General features: G+C 40.2%; 1 protein-coding gene and 1 non-coding gene across 11 annotated transcripts in view; both read right to left on the bottom strand.

Annotated features, from left to right (window-relative positions):
- The window catches only part of LOC104969531 (uncharacterized), a 238,519-nt gene that overhangs the window by 73,506 nt on the left and 147,142 nt on the right, over positions 1-17,871 (bottom strand). For all 10 annotated transcript variants that reach the window (XM_059890150.1, XM_059890151.1, XM_059890155.1 and 7 more), the window contains 2 exons: positions 8,953-9,084; positions 8,191-8,338 (listed from right to left, as the gene is read on the bottom strand). The gene's annotated coding sequence lies outside the window, so the exon portion shown is untranslated. The remainder of the gene's footprint in view (positions 1-8,190; positions 8,339-8,952; positions 9,085-17,871) is intronic.
- MIR2479 (microRNA mir-2479) lies at positions 12,640-12,712 on the bottom strand. Its single transcript, NR_030931.1, has one exon. It is a non-coding gene; the product is annotated as a microRNA mir-2479 (primary transcript).

Below are 17,871 nucleotides of genomic sequence, written 5' to 3'. Positions count from 1 at the left end.
ATTGTAATTTTGGCTGTGCCCCAGAAACCACAATCCTCAATTACAGTTGCTTTTAGACATGTGGAAGAAACACATGCTAAAACAATTAACAAAATTATGACATTTACATTTTTCTCCAGACTCTCAGTCCCTGAGATTCTTCAGCATGTGATTCTATAGGAATCAAAACAATGATCATAAATCAAATTGACCACATTTATGTTTTCCTAGCTTTGAAAAAATGTTAAAAAATAAATCAGGAGAAAACAGTTTTTCCATAGACTAAGCATAGCCCCTCCTGCTGGCAGCCAGAATCACATGTGATAATGGCAGGAAGACAGGACATCAACCCTCTCATTCTAAGGCCATCAAGAGATAGACAGCCAGCTGCCATTTGATTACAAGTAGTTCCAAGCTATCTCATTTACCCTACCTTTTCTTGTCCTTCTGTGTTGATCGATTTTAATACTTATTGAATGGAATATGTGTATGTAGGATAGTCTGGAATTGCTGACCTTTAAGAAGAGAATGAAGTGGAACATCAACTTGTCATAGGGTAAGACTTGTTGCAACAATGGTAAGCGCACCTTCTCTCTCAGCTCACATGGACTAGAACATCTTAGAGAGCAATTGAAACAGTATATATTTGTTTAGACCTCTAATATCAAATCGATTTGTAGGTCTTTGATAATAATTTACCACTGGTTTCATATAATTCCACAAGCATTTGTTAATCACCGCCTCTGAGCCAAGCACACAGGTACTGTAGGTAAAAAGATGAATATGATATGACCCTTGCACTCAGTAAGTTCAAGATAGCAGAAAGACACCCATACATACGAATGAGTGAGTTTAATGGGATGTGAGTTATAATCAAGCTCACCAAAGCATTCTATGAAACACAGATGAAGAAACCCTACAGCTGCAAGTCACAACAGAGCCCGTGACCCTGATCACAGCCAAGAAACATTCTTTGGTAACTGGGCTGCATATTTCTTGTTCGTCCTTCTAGATCTGCTCCCTTCCCCACCATGTTCTCGCCCCAGGAGGCTGGGCTCTGAGGACTGAACCAACAGCCTCTTTTGCCCTCTTGGCTAAATATAAGAGGGTGAGAGGAGAATGCACTCAAGCTACTTACTCCCCACCAAGACCCTGCTCAATTTCCATGGATTGGTTGGATCGTTCCACGAAAGGCCACAGTTCCAGTCAGGTGTCCCTCTCCACCTGTCTCACCACTCCAGATTTCTGGTCCCACACCTCCTCCTTCTCCCTTCTGGCCCCGGGGAGGTACTGTACTATAGCTTGTTGATTCCTAAACTCTGCCTACAGCTGAGAGAGGGAAGGAAGGAAGAACGGGGGCGGGGGAAGCCTTTTTCATTAAACTTTCCCCAATTACCAAGTTTGAGAACACTGTCTGTTTCCTGCCAGAACTCTTGACTACTTCAGTTGCTACCCTTTCCAGATGCTAACCCTCTTAGCATTTAAAGGATTACATTCAGTGCAACTCTTAGAGAAACCACATCAGAAGCGCAGAGCCAGGCTTTTACTAATCACAAAATGCCCTGAATTAGATATCAATCTAAATAAGTCTAGTTCTCACTCAGGAGAACCACATGACACTAGAGCAGGCCTTTCATCTGTCCTGCCCCACGCAAGTCGCACTAACCCCCACGTCCCTGCCCTGGGACCAGGCGCCCTAATGCCCAGAGTCTAGTGTTCACATAACATAGATCCCAATAATTCAATCAAATACTCATCTAGTGAAGGGTTAATCCATGAAGGGTTTCTGCAGATGTCATTAAGATCCCAAATCAGCTCTCCTTAAAATAGTGAGGTTACCTAGGTGGATCTGAACCAGTCACACAGCACTTAAAAGCAGAACCTTTTCTCCAGTTGGTCAAACCAGAAGAAGTCAGGGATATGCACTTCGGCTGGCCTGGCAGAAAGTAAACAAATGTGAATGGCCTGTGGAGGCCACAGGGCAGGGAGCCCAGGGTGGCCCCTAGGACTGAAAGGGGCCCAGACAATGACCAGCAGGAAAACCAGAACCTGAATTCTACAACCACAGGAAATGGCTTCTGCTAACCACAGTGAGGACCCCAAGCGCCAGATGAACACCTCAGCTGACACCTTGTTTCAGCCTGATGGGACACTGAGCGGAGAAGCCAGTCACACCGTGTTAAGCCACTGACCTACAGAAACTGTGATGTAACAACCTTGAGTTTTATAAGCAACTTGAGTTTTTATAACCTATAGTAATCTGCAATGCCTCACTACAGAACTAAAACAGTTCATATTATGTCTTTGCTTTGTCTCAGGGAAATGAGCTAACCCACACAAACTTTCTTCTTAGATAGATAAAATGTATTCCTTTAAGTGCAAATGCTTGATGAACACATATTATCATCTACCTGCCTTATAAAATAGTACTCAGTACACTGCCTAATATTTAAAGAATCTAATATATATTTGTTGAATGAAGTGTATAGAGACTCATTTAACTTCTTCATTACTCAGACTGCTTAACTCTAAGCATCAATTATTTACTGGACTCTGTGATAGATTGTATCATCAGTTACTGAGGCTTGCTTTCCCTCCCTGGGAAAGGGTTATGCTTCCTGGTTCCTTGGAAATGAGGCTTGACGTACGATTTACAAAAGTCAATAGCAACCAGAAGCAACATGGTCACTCCCACGCAGAACCACACTTTTCCCCTCTGCTGTGGTCACTAGCGTGTTTCCAGGTAGAGGCTGCTCTGCCTGGAATGACTAGGATTCTGCAGAGTAAAGCCCAGTCAATAATAACGGGCAATATGACTGATCAGTCAAGTTTTCCTGTTCACGCACTGAGGTTCTGGAATATTTGGGCATCATGGCATAAGGTAGCCCATGTTGACTGATCTAGACTCCAACCACACTGATGCCCTCAACAGTCATTAACAAGTGGATATCCATTTTTCTTTGGTCCTATGCGGGTACATTTTCTTGATTCCTTCCCATTCTGTTATCTCTAAATGTCTCCTTTAAAGCACAGGCTTCCATTAACCTCTGTCTTATCATACACAGTGCATCCTGAAAAGGGCTCTGGCCAAAACAAAAACAAGCATCGATTTTGTTGAGAATTCTTTTCTGCTAGCAGATTATTTTCACTCACTTTCAAAACTACAGTCAGATTTCATGGTTTAAATAAAAGGGTGTCTTCTGCATGGGTGAAGCAATTGCAACAAGACACAAACTGGTATAAAAGCAAACAAACAAAAAACTATGTGCAAAATGTTCAACAAATCTTTGGTTCTAAAATGATTCCATTCCAGGAAGTAACCACAAAGTAGCTGTTCCTTCTCTTCAGAGATCTGAGGGCCTATGAGTACCAGCACCAGACTGATTCCAAATGCTTAAAGCCTTAACTTGATGCCACCACGCCTTAATTGCTACTAATTGCTGCTGCTGCTGCTAAGTCACTTGAGTCGTGTCCAACTCTGTGTGACCCCATAGATGGCAGCCCACCAGGCTCCCCCGTCCCTGGGATTCTCCAGGCAAGAACACTGGAGTGGGTTGCCATTTCCTTCTCCAGTGCATGAAAGTGAAAAGTCAAAGTGAAGTCACTCAGTCGTGTCCGACTCTCAGCGACCCCATGGACTGCAGCCCACCAGGCTCCTCCGTCCATGGGATTTTCCAGGCAAGAGTACTGGAGTGGGGTGCCATTGCCTTCTCCGACTAACTGCTAATGTTGGCTAGTTACTAGGTATCCACAATGCTTTCCCTGCATTGTGACTGGGGAGATCATCTCATACTTGGTTAACTATTTTTATGTCATAGAGGCTACAGGGATTCAAAATGTATATAGTCTTTGCCCTTCATAAACATGCAAAGGTTTGCAAGCCAAATTTTTTCAGCTTGAATTAAAAAAAAAAATTCTCCCCTAAAATAAACAAAACATTTAGAGTATGAGGAGACAGAAGAAACATTGCTTAATGAGATAAACAGCCCTCGAAAGTTCATTTTCCATCACAGCTCTCTGCTCCAGTGACTAAAGTCCAAACTAGCCCACAGTCGGGGGAAACAGAAATGATCAGCATCAGCTCTGAGTCAGTGTTTGGACACTCACTACCTCCTACTCAGCTACATATTTCCCTGGAAGTCCCACCTTCTTTTTCCTCCTAGAGGATGAGGCTTTTCATGGGAAAATTTTTCTTTCCTATGTCACCTCCCGTTCTGCTTTGGACAATAAATGATTCAATCACCTTGTTCTAGGGCTTGTTTGTCAGTTTCCTCTGCAAAAGTAGAGAGGAATAGCATGGATTGGGCTTAAACTCAGCTTTGCTGCGTGTTAGCCATGTGTCCTTCAGCAGTACACAAACCACTGATGGATAAGCTCTGTGCGTGGTAGAGAGAATGATACTACCCAGCTACCTCCTGAGACTGTTAAGATAATTACAGGAATGCACAGGATCTCTCTAAAGAAACAAATTCCCCTTCCTTTCTTTTCCATGCTATGTGTGTGAACAGAGAACAAGCCCAGCAGTGCCTTTTTTGAGGTGGCATCACTTCTGCAGGGCACAGGCGGTGCCTTGTGTAGGTTTCACCTGGCAGTGGGCGGAGGAAGGCTCTCAGAGGCATGTCCCAGAGTGCCCAGCAGGAGAGAGACCCTAGGCTCCTGGTTACAGTCCTTAGCTGTAATCATTCAATTACACTCTTTTATGTTCTATTTTACTGCACCTGAAAGGGGCAGGATATCTAATAGCTGCCTTTACTGGGAGGTGAGCTACTAAAAATAGTCCCACAATCTGTGGGCGGGTTTCCAGGAAATGCTTTTTTTGTTAGAGCAGACCTGGAGAGAGAGTGTGTTAATCAAGACCTTCATCTGAATGGCTTGCCCAGGCTACTTTGAGAAGGTTGAAGGCTTAAGTCTTGTGTTTACCAAGTGAGGTAGAGTCTTAAAGGCATATAAGCAATTATAAAGAGAGTTGAAATTTAATATTAAAATGTTTGTGGGGATTCTACCTGAGTGACTTTGAGGCAGTTATAAATATCACCACCACCACTAAATATAACCTATCTTATATTTCCTTGTGAATGGGATCAAGCCCTTGGTGATGATTCATGTTTTTGTCTATTGATTCTTTCAGGCCACAACTTGGAGAGGCAATTGGAGAGAACCTATACCTATTTTTTAAATACAAAGTAAATATGATGAAAAGACTTTTAACTTCACAAGTGGGTGGTACTTGCTGTGATTCAGAGTAGCATAGAACGTGTCCCAGTTTCTTGCTTTTCTTACAAAGGGTAGAGACAAAGGCTGATTAGGATGAATTTTCATTGTCAGAATGTTGGAGTCTGGCATTTTCCTTGAGTTTAAATGCTATATTAATAAATGTTGAATGTAGTTTAATGCCATTACTTTTTCTTATTTGAAGTCAGTTATTAAAAGGTCAAACATAACATATGATCCTTGGGAAGAATACTATAGAAGTGAAATGTAACCCACACATAAGGAAGCACTTTTTAAAAAATGCTAGTACTTATCTTTAGTAAGCATTAAAGAATAAATGACAAAAATCCCAAGTTGAGTTACTAATTTATTTTGAACATCAATAAATGAAATCACAACACCATCTGACCTGAAGCATATAATTATTCATCTACTAGAAACACAGAATTAGAGTTAAAAAAATTTTTTTAACTAACTGAACTACTATTTTTGGATGCACAAAAATATTTTGTAAAGAACTTTTTGTACTGCACTTTTGACAAAGCAAATGGTATATTTAATTCAGGGGATACTTATGCAAGAGCTAACAAATATTTCATCATAAGAAATAAATATCTTTTTGTATAGCAGATAGAACTATTTTGAAGTGGGGTTGATACAATCTTATACTTTAGTTGTGTTTCAAATTGTTCATTTCTATAAAAGGGGGGAAAAGGAGAGTTCCTGACCAAAAAAAAAAAAAAATCTTTCAATCGCCTATTAATGAATCACTTGTGGTTAGGTTACCAGACAAAAGCCTTTTTATGGACTGAGGTGGGTCAGGTTTCCAGACTTTTATACCCCTTCTCATCCCATGGAGGCAAAACCAAGGCAGGTGGGAGTGTCTGTGAGCCATACTTCATGCACATTCATGAAACTGAGACAGCAAACAAGAGATTTGCTTCATAGATGGGATCTAGTTCCAGGTTTACTCTGCAGAGTGTGGCACTCCTGTTCAAGCTTTGTATAGTTAAGGCACAGCATTGTCTATCTGACAGAGATGTCATATCTGAGGGCAAAGTTGTATGGGAGCAGTTTTGGGCTCAAGAGGGTTCTGGTCCCAGCTCAACCATAAGTAGCCATAAGACATTAGTGACAACCTCCAAACTTCTCAACCTTCATCCCTGTCAAGTGATGGATGGACAGGCTCTTCTGAGGTCCCTTCCTACAAATTCCATCTTGAATTCTTTAATTTTCTGCCACATATATATATACTTCTTAATTTCAAGTTATATAATTATTCATATATTAGTAAAAATTAAGAACTATATAATTGGTGACAGAGTTTCAAAATTCAAGACAAACTACTCAGTTTCTTCTTGATCTTGTGAGTGTTCAATATGTTATTTTTAATACCTTTGCTTGAGGTTCCAAATCTTAATTTTAATCACAAAGGAAGTGGCAATTTGAAGGGCCAAACATCAGAAAATAAGTGAAGTGGTAAAAAACAAAAAAGAGGGGTGCAGAAGGCCCAGGATCAAGAAAGCCAGTGATTTCTTTTTTTAAACAACACCATGATGCTTAATAAGTTAAGAAGCAGTTAATATACCCACTGTGTATGGAGAGAAGAGGAGGCGTATGTTACTAAGGGAGAGTCTAGGAGATGATTAAAGGTCAGATGTCAACCATTTGGCTGTGGGTTTTATGTGCCTTTTACATTCACTGCTCTCCCATAAAACTAAAATGTGACGAGTTCAGTAAGTGTTGCTAACACAGGATATTGAGGTTGTAATAATACAACAGTGCTGTGCAGAACCCTTGGAGAAATTTAGAACTTCTCTCACATTCTTTTCATAAACAAGATTGAGCTGCTTTACACTTCTCAGAAACAATTCACTCAGAAATGATCAGGATATTTTTTAGGGAGAGAGATAGACAGACAGACATCGCTACACTAAGTTTTCATGAAATTGCTAAGAAAATATGTTTTTGAAATAGAAAACTGTCCTCAAATCCTTTGGGTATGCAAAAGCATTGCATTCGACTGGAAATATGCAGCTGAGCATGCTGCAATTTTCATTTTATATTTTAAGTTATTGCAATAAAATTCCAGATATTGATATCCACACACTTAAAATATCATCCTAAGATCTTTGCTCCCACCTATAATAACACCTCTTCTGGGGAAAGGCAATATGGCAGGGCCCAGGGCCATGCTTTCAGAGCCCAGACAACGAGTTGCTGCCAATGTGACTCCTCAGTCTCCTTGATTTTGAATGACCATGTCCATAAATTAGGGATACACAAACTTCACTAAAAACAGAAGACTTGACCAAAGTTACTTGATCTCACTTTTACCCCTAAGAGCCAGTTAATGTGTCAACTCATGGTCAAAATGCACTGCAGCTTTCATTTCTATGGTACTTAAAGAGAGCCAGTTCATGGTGTCCTCAGAAACAGTTATCACTGATTCCTCTATTTCCCACTTTCAATTACAATCATGCAGTCTCAGCTTCCCTCCCATTCTTCCATGACCACCATCTAACTCAGTGGTCCAGAGTTTGGTCGGCCAACACCAGCAGACAAATAGCTATATCCCTTGCCTCTAGTTTTCCCTTCTTCTCCCACACATTAGTCACTCTTCCTAAAATCAACTGATGTCATTGTATTCCCGTGCTCTCACATTATATTACAAAGTTTAAATTTGGTCTGGCACTCAAGATTCTCCATAATCCAACCTCATTTTCCTTTTCAGAAATATAGCTCTCCACCTCTAAACATTCTTGACTCCAAAGAAACTGTATTATTCACTAGCCCCTGCATTAAAATCAGAGTGTCCTGTTGCTGCTACAATCTTTCCATAGTCTCACTCTCTCACACATGCAAAGACTGGAAGTGGTCCTCTCTTATACAATCTTTCCTATCCTTTTCGTCAGGTTCAAACACTTTCACTCTCATGTGGTCCTCTTTCTCCCTCCTCTGAACTCCATTAATAAGTCATGTCTTTATTATTCATCTTACCTTTTACTTTTACTCTTCTTGTTAATCATGTAGCTTTCCACACACTTATTTTCTTCTTCCAACTGAGCCATAAGATTCTTGAAAAACACTATTAATCTTCTCTTCCTTTGTCTCTTGCACACTTTCCCAGAGACTCATTCAGGACTTCCTGAGTGATATAAAAACAATTATAAAATGTGTCCGTATTCCTTGATGTTATGCTTACAATTAAAATCAAATTTCCATCAATCTGAGTATTCCTTATTCTAGGACAGAGTTGTCATTTGAAATATACTCACTTGGTAAAGTGTGAAATGTACAGAAATTCAAACATACTTGCATTATTTATTCTTAGATGGCAACAGGCTTTCACGTAATTACATTTAGAAATATCAATGAATAATGATATGCAAAAGTATTAAAGTACCCTCAATTTGTATTAAAGGTATTAAACAGAATTCTAATCTTTAGCTATAACGTTTATCAAAATTATTTTCACTAACAGAACATTGAACATGTTTTTTTTTTCTCTTATTCTCCTTGTAGCTCATATTCAAAGGAAAGAAAAAAAGTAATGATCCTATTATAGGCAAAATATTTTTTCTCATGATTCAAAATTAAAATTCCACATGACCTACAATGCTTTATACCACTAACCTCTAGAAAAACATTAAGACAAACCCTAAGTAGTTTTAAGAATGATGTCATTCACATGTGAGTATTAGAAAAGGTCACAATTTCAGCTAATTATGAATTGTCTGTAAAGCATAAATTTTACATTACCTTAATTTTTCATATAATAAAGTGGAAAACTTATTTCTAGGAAGTCTAAAGATCTTAAGTTGCAGGAATTAGTTACATATCTGGATCATCCTCTGTTACAATCCATCTTGGTTTTACATTATATTTTATGACCTGAGAGAGGAAAAAATAGAAAACTATAATGAGAAACTAGAGAGGGTGAAGATGTAGGCATTTTCCTGGCTTTTCCTCCAGTGAGTTTCTGAGGGTGAACTCGGGGCCTTTGAAATGATGGAGAACATGGTCTGTCTCCACTGCTTCCTGCTTTAAGGCCCAGGGGAGGGCTCCATAGCCTCTATTTGTGCTCCTAGCTTGGACTGCCACACTTTCTCCAAATTAGGCAATGTTCACACCTCTCAAAGTCCCATCCCCATAACCAGGGGATGAAGATGCCTCTAGTATTGCATTGTCTTACAGAGCACATTTGCCTGATTTTCTAAATGTTTCTTAGTTATTGCTTTTGAGTTAGAATTTCTTGCATAATGGATTTTTTAAATAAACTTCTACTTCAGCTGTCTTTGGACATTATCAAGTTCTGTTTTTTTGGTACATAGAGCAATGTTTACAGATTCCCCAGAAGACAAATCTTGAACCCAGCCTGGCATTCAGCACCTGTGGCAGTCTGTCTAGACAAGCACCAAGCAGAACCTGGAAATTCCATGTTCTCAGCCCTGAAGGATGTGCCCCAATATGAGGGGTTGAAAATGTTGGGAGGGACTGACTCCTATGTAGACAGAGAATTCCTAAGTCACGTTACTTACCATCATTGTGCATGCTCAATCACTTCAGTTGTGTCCGAATCTTTGCAACCCCATGGACCATAAACTGCCAACTTCCTCTGTCCATGAGATTCTCTAGACAAGAATACTAGAGTGGGTTGCTATGTCCTCCTCCAGGTGATCTTCCCAACGCAAGGACTGAACCAGTGTCTCCTGTATTGCAGGTGGATTCTTTACTGCTGAGCCACTGGGGAAGTTTCAGCCTATTGATAGCAATGCTATCAACTAGAAATCGTGGGGTATCCCTTGGACCATACATGTTGGGGCGAGCCTCCAATAGACATTTCCCCCAGTTTTTCCCAATGTTGTGGCTGGGCCAGTCCCTGAGATCATTATGACTATAAGACACACCCACACAAAAAAATCATTAGGAAACTGAAGAACAAGATTATTCAGAGGAGCACCTAGAACATCCACGAGCCAGTGAGGTCACAGAGAGAAACTGAGGCAGTGGAAACTTAAGTCTCTGCCTTTTACTGGGGTTGGAGAATGGGGCACCTAGGATTTCACAAGGGCTTCCCAGGGAGCTCAGCTGGTAAAGAACCTGCTTGCAATGCAGGTGGACCCTGGTTCGATTCCTGGGTCGGGACGATCCCCTGCGGAAGGGATAGGCTACCCACTCCAGTATTCTTGGGCTTCCCTGGTGACTCAGCTGGTAAAGAATCCACCTGTAATATGGTAGACCTGGGTTCGATCTCTGGGTTGGGAAGATCTCCTGGAGACAGGAACAGCTACCCACTCTGGTATTCTGGCCTGGAGAATTCCATGGACTGTATAGTCCATGGGGTCACAAAGAGTCGGACACAAATGAACAACTTTCATTTTCTTTCAGGGTGTCACAGGTTCATTCTTTATCAGATTTAAAGAAGGGATAAGCAGGATCACTCAAGTAGATAGCTATCTAAGTTATACAGGGCTTTCTAAAAGGGGAACTTAATAAGTGGGGCAACCTGGTTTCTTCCTAGTTGTTTTATTGGTCACTGTGTCATATAGCTGGCAATATGTTTATTTGAGGTGGATGTCTCTGAAATAGACATCTCAGCAATCAAGAGATAATGTCAGCACTCACACGACACCTGCTAATTCTTCTCTTATCAGCTAGAAACATCCTCAGCCATTTTCTTTGTTTCTTAGATCTCCTAAGGAGGCTCAGTTGGTAAAGAATCTCCCTGCAATACAGGAGACCAGGGTTCTATGCCTGGATCGAGAAGATTCCCTGGAGAAGGAAGTGTCAACTGACTCCAGTACTCTTGCCTGGAGATTTTCATGGACAGAGGCGCTGGGCAGGCTACAGTCCATGGGATCACAAAGAGTAGGACACGACTAAGTGACTAACTTTCATTTTAAGGAGGGAACAGTAACTTCTTCAGGTCAATTGTATAGTTTTAGTGTAAAAGCTTGATTTTCTAGGAAGTTTTTATGAGCACCAAAACCAGTATCTTATATTTAAGAGGCACTTGTTCTCGGTAACTTTTTGGAAACTAACTCAGACCAAAATACGTAGCCATGAAGAATCCTATCACTGTTTAATTTGCTAATGATTTCAATGGGAAAGGTAGTTTTTCTGTTAGTTGTCTTGATCCTTAATTTGCCTGGTTGAGTTACTCCTTCTCAGTGAGTAAACCCACATTTCTCAAAGTGGTTTCACTCCCCTAAAAAATGACCTCAGAGAAAAGCACAGTGTGTGTGAGCTATTTCCCCTGACTGGGGGTTATAGAATATATTGGTTTATTAGTCTTGCAAATTGTGCTGCTGCTGCTGCTGCTGCTAAGTCACTTCAGTTGTGTGCGACCCCATAGATGGCAGCCCACCAGGCTCCCCCGCCCCTGGGAGTCTCAAGGCAAGAACACTGGAATGGGTTCCCATTTCCTTCTCCAATGAATGAAAGTGAAAAGTGAAAGTGAAGTCACTCAGTCGTGTCCGACTGTTAGTGACCCAAGGGACTGTAACCCACCAGGCTCCTCCGTCCATGCATGGGATTTTCCAAGCAAGAGTACTGGAGTGGGGTGCCATTGCCTTCTCCGTTGCAAATTCTAAGAGTTCCTAAATGTGATTTGCTTTTTGTAACAGTACCTCCCAAACTTATGAAGCCATAAAACTCTGAAAAACTGGTTTCTGGTTGGCATCTGGCCAGACTGATACTTCTCAGAACACATTTTGGAAAGTGCTGGGTTAAATATTTTGCCTTACCAAAATAAGAGAGACAGTTTTGTTTTGTTTTTTTTCCTACATGAAGTATAACTGAAATAAACAGTCATATTTTCATCCTAGAGTCATTTGCCATTGTCTAACCGCGGGTTTCTCACTCATATTTCTAAAGCTCTGGTCTTAGATACTCTAACTATACATCATTTCTTTTAATCCATTTTGGAGGGATGCATGTTCAAAAATGTGACTGAGGATTCTAGTTGCCATCTGGAACTGAGAAGGGAGATATACAACTTACGTCTCCACATACACACATTCTGCCCTGTTCCAACTTTTCCTCTTCTTCTTTATTTTAGGTTTTCTATTGAATCTGTAATTATACTGGACCTTTTGCAAAGGTAGTTGATGTCCTGATCGTAGGTCAACAAGGTATAAGCTGGACTAACTCTTCCCCAACAATCAACAGAATTTCTCTTTTTTTTTTTTTTAACAGAATTTCTGATGAGATGATTGAAGCTACACTGTATTCAACATTTAAGGTACAGAACAGATGATTTAAAAAAAGAAAAAAAACATACAAAAAAAAAAAAAACTCTTCTACATAGAACTTGCACAGGAGGAATTCTGAATTGAGGCACACACACACAAAATCAATCAACAGCAAAAACTGCAGACTTAAAGGTATTCTCTTCATTAATGTATTCTGACACAGTAGTAATTTCTGGTTACATAAAGCACAAGACAGAAAACAGAAAAGACTTTGGTTTGAGTGTCTTAAAAATACAAAAGAAACAATACAAACTCTTTCCCTTCTGAAGGAAACCTGGAGCTGACTAAGGCTTTCAGGGTAGAGTCCTAGAAGCCATGTGACACGTCACTATGCTGTATCACCAGCATCAAACCATGGTCAGAAAACAGTGGGTCCTGCCCTTGCAATGTGAAGACCTATTACCCTCTGGTTTCCTTGAATTCTTAACACTCTCCATTAATTACGACCCAAATGTTCCTCTGGCTCACTGTATCATGGATGCAGCTGTGGTCAGGTTAGGAGATAAAAGTAATAAGCCAAACCTGACCCACCTCCACACACAGGGTGATGATGTCCCTGCAACATCTCCTCCAAATATTTCTGGGGGTTCCAGAAGCCATCTCAGATATGCCACTCAAATGGACTATAGGCCCCAGGGCATTCCTTCCTAATGCTCCTCTATCCCTTACCAACATGCCAGGCCTCCACCATTGCTGACAGTACCTTCAATGCTCCTGGAAAGAGGCCCTGATGCCCCTGGCACTGCCAGCTGCATATGCCAGAGCGTGCTACACTCCCCACAGACATGGGAGACCATTCTACCCCCACACCATGCCACGCGGAGTCACTGCAAACCCTGTTACCCCTCCCTCTCACGAGCTCGCTGAGACCTTCCAGCTTCTTCAGTTTTGCCGCAGCCCCTCAGTCTGTGCACCCTGTACAGCAGGTAAGTTCAGGGAAATTTCCACCACACAAAGGCTCTAGCACTAACACCGTCACCCACCCCTGAAGCTAAATAAACCTACAGGCAAATCAAACTGGGCACATTGATTCCCCAAACTCATCAGATAAATTCAGTTTAAATCCAGTTAAGTCTCAGTTTCCTTGAGTTTCCTCAGGCCAGATCCTCTGACTCCATATACAGTTACAAACACAATGGCTAAAGCCAAATTGCCCACTTTCCTTGGGCCGCAGATGGCCAATGGGGGCATTCATTCCCTTGCTGCTCCACTTTAAGCCTGACCTCGGCACTTATATTAACTCTGCTTCACTGAAAATGTTTGGAGAACTATGTTATATGGTGTTCTCTGCCCCAGGTAGGACCTTCTTTCAGAGATGAATTTTTCCTTTATTAGAGGGCTCTGACAGACCTGGGTCTCACCCGTAATGGAACTTAGAAAACTTGGGAGTGCATTCAGAAAAATGTTAAAGGATGATTAAATATTTAAAGCATGAAGAATACTGAAAGAAGGCAAAAGACCTTGGGTTCACTGACAGCATCCCTCAAAAGAAAGAATCTGGATTTTATAGTCAGAGACCTACATGTAAATTCCAGTTTTTTCTTAATAACTGTGCCCATGAACATTTGCTTATCTTCTTTGAACCCCAGTTTCTGCAATAGAAATAGAAATTATGTGTACCTTATGACTGACTACATTGTCTAACAGTTAACAAAAACATTAGAAACATAATGGGAATGAATAAATGTGTAAAATAGAAGTCCCATTTCTTTTCACTCACAAAGGATAAGGAAATTTGGGAACTACAACACCTTTCATTATAGAAATAATACAAAGAGTGCCACCCTGCCTGAAACATAAGCCTGCCACCATGCAGGAACCCTTGAACCAAAGATCTCTTAGGATTTTGAAATATAGAAATATTAAGACTGGTCACATCAGCTCTCCTCTATCAAACAGTTCCTTCTCTTTATCTTTCACTTGTTTCTGATGGGAACTCATGTTTTTCATGGATTGGAGCTATATAATGATCCTGCACTTTAACAATTACATATACCAATTTAAAACTAGCAAGCAAAGTCAATTTAAGATGAGCAAGATTTAAATTACCAAGGATTTCTTTCTGTATTCTGAAGTCTACATTATTTTTACTACTATAGGATAGAGGAAGAAAGAAAAAACTTACACACATACATTTGTAGTCAGACTCAGTTCAGTTCAGTCACTCAGTCGTGTCTGACTCTTTGCAACCCTGTGGACTGCAGCACGTCAGGCTTTCCTGTCCATCACCAACTCCTGGAGCCTGCTCAAACTCATGTCCATCAAGTCAGTCATGCTATCCAACCATCTCATCCTGTCATCCCCTTCTCCTCCTGCCATCCCCTTCTCCTCCTGCCTTCAATCTTTCCCAGCATCAGGGTCTTTTCCGATGAGTCAGTTCTTCGCATCAGGTGCCAAAGTATTGGAGTTTCAGCTTCAGCATCAGTCCTTCCAATGAATAGTCAGGACTAATTTCCTTTAGGATGGACTGGTTTGATCTCCTTGCAGTCCAAGGGACTCTCGAGAGTTTTCTCCAACACCACAGTTCAAAAGAATCAATTCTTTGGAGCTCAGCTTTCTTTATGGTCCAAGTCTCCCATCCATACATGACTACTGGAAAAACCATAGCTTTGACTAGACAGACCTTTGCTGCTAAAGTAATGTCTCTGCTTTGTAATATGCTGTCTAGGATGGTCATAAGTTTTCTTCCAAGGACCAAGCATCTTTTAATTTCATGGCTGCAGTCATCATCTGCAGTGATTTTGGAGCCCCCAAAAATAAAATCTGTCACTGTTTCCATTGTTTCTCCATCTATTTGCCATGAAGTGATGGGACCAGATGCCATGATCTTAGTTTTCTGAATGTTGAGTTTTAAGCCAACTTTTTCACTCTCCTCTTTCACTTTCATCAAGAGGCTCTTTAGTTCTTCTATGCTTTCTGCCATAAAGGTGGTATCATCTGCATATCTGAGGTTATTGATATTTCTCCTGGCAATCTTTATTCCAGCTTGTGCTTCATCCAGCCTGGCATTTTACATGTTGTACTCTGCATATAAGTTAAATAAGAAGGGTGACAATATACAGCCTTGATGTACTCCTTTCCTGATTTGGAACCAGTCTGTTGTTCCATGTCCAATTCTAACTGTTGTTTCTTTACCTGCATACAGATTTCTCAGGAGGTAGATAAGGTGGTCTGGTATTCTCATCTCTTTAAGAATTTTCCAGTTTGTTGCGATCCACACAGTCAAAGGCTTTGGCATAGTCAGTAAAACAGAAGTAGATGTTTTTCTGGAACTCTCTATTAACATTAATAGTCATATTAGTAGTCATGCTAAAATAGGAAGACAGTGCCACTGTAGTTAATCAATATTTTTCTTGAGCTTCTGTTTAAAGTAAATAGACAGCAATGGCTTTGCTGTGCCAAGAGATTTTTAATCTTCAAGCACACTATGTATGTGAAGGACCTCACAAAGGGAAAGAAAAGTCACATAAAGATGAAACAGTATACTTGTTATGCAAATTAAGCTATTGCTTGGAATAGCTCCAGGAAGCAGTAAAATAGGAATATCATTGCATTATATCAAACGAATAATACTGGAAACTAACAAGCAGTACTGAGCTGTGGTAAGAGTTGATAGGATACATCTCAGCAGTTGCCTTAAAAGGCGCCCTGTCTGCTCTGGGATCAGGTTAGTTATACATCAGGTAAAGGCCTCAGGTCCTTCTCCCCACTTACCCTGGGAGAATTCACTGAAGTGACATGCCAGGACAAACATAAACACTGAATGCTCTCCTATACACGCAGCTCTGTACACTAACCACTTAAAACCAGGGATCATAAAAGAGATGTCTAAGCCAGGGTGACTGTGCCAGGTATAAACAAACATAGCTTAAGATATAAATGGTCTTGACTCAATGGTAAGTCCTAGGTTTTCTAAAGTTTTCTCCTACATAAAGGGGCATTTCATGAGACTAATCAGTTTCAGACATAAGTTTTAAGGAAGAAGTGAGCTTTTATTTCCCCCCCTAAAGGTCTTCAAAGCTTTTACGGTTATGTTATAAATTTGGAAATTGAAAGAGTTCACAATCCATAAAATGTTCATGGCATTTCCAGAAACACTTTTTAAATTGTCACAGTATAAGCTGAATATGTATTTATGCATTTCTCAATGGATTATTCTCTCTTGTTAACTAGAATGGGGAAAGGCAATAAAATATGCAGCTGCCTATGAAGTCTTTCTGATAAAGAAGTCAGTTATAAAAGCTACTCAACCCATAAATGTCTTATGCAGGGATGACCCTAGAAATTCTTGACCTAGTAGTCTTTGATAAAAAATTACCTATTGAAGAAGTATAAATGAATGAAGGCTGAAATACGTCAAATTTGCCTAAATAATCAAATGGCAGGTTTTCATCATCTTTTTCAGAGAAGAGCTTATATTAACCAAGTTACTTTGTCCTGCATTTACTTTGTATTTTCTCAAGTCACAGGGATTTTCCTTTTAAAAAATAGATCATATTAGAGCAATAAAGTCCTAAAGAGCATGAAGGCAAAGTCCATACAAGACTAACAATGTTCTGTAATGATTCGAAAGAGCCTGTGCAACTTGGAAAGGAAGCTCTTGAGGGCCAGTCAGCTTACAGAAGAGCTGTGGAGAACAGCGCATAGCACATTGCAAAAGCTTGTTTGATAAACCAGAGCCAGTCAGGATCTCATCCACAATTATGTACCCACACTTATGTACATTTATGTGCAAAGTGACCTTGCGTGTTACCAAGAGCACAGCACGAGCCTGTCTGGTCTGACTCTCTGCAACCCCATGGACTGTAGCTCATCAGGCTCCTCTCTCCTTGGAATTTTCCTGGCAAGAGTACCAGAGTGGGTTGACATTTCCTCCTCTAGGAGATCTTTGTGACCCAGGGATCAAAACTGTGTCTCATGTGTCTCCTGCATTGGCAGGTGGATTCTTTACCACTGAGCCACCTGGAGAGCCCTGAAAGTTACCAGATAAACCTACAATTACCATGAAACAACTGGTTTCAAATTTCTCTCCTTCCAAGATTTTCATTAGAGCCACTGAACTTAAAAGAAAATAAATGTATGTTGATTTCTCTTTCTTTCTGAGTTGATAAAAGGTAAAGAAAGGCAGGGTATGTGAGAAAAATAATAAAGGAATTATATGATCTCTATTTGGAAAATAAGTTCTAAAAAGCAAAGAGATAAATATGTCTGCAGAAAGACAAATACTCATTTTTTTCTTCTAAAAATCTTCATATTTAAGAATGTAAAAACACTCTATCCATTAGTTCATTATTTTAAAATTTAATTGACATATTGGTTATATTAACTGTTACTAATTGAATGTGATTCAACTTCAGATCTTGCAACAAGTTGCAAAAAAAACCCTGGTGAATATTTAATTCCAGTGTATTGAGAAAACTATTTT

This window comes from Bos taurus, chromosome 9, assembly GCF_002263795.3.
Source record: "Bos taurus isolate L1 Dominette 01449 registration number 42190680 breed Hereford chromosome 9, ARS-UCD2.0, whole genome shotgun sequence".
Classification (NCBI taxonomy): Eukaryota; Metazoa; Chordata; class Mammalia; order Artiodactyla; family Bovidae; genus Bos; species Bos taurus.
Note: the sequence above shows the minus strand (reverse complement) of the source record. Positions and strands in the feature narration are given on the sequence as shown.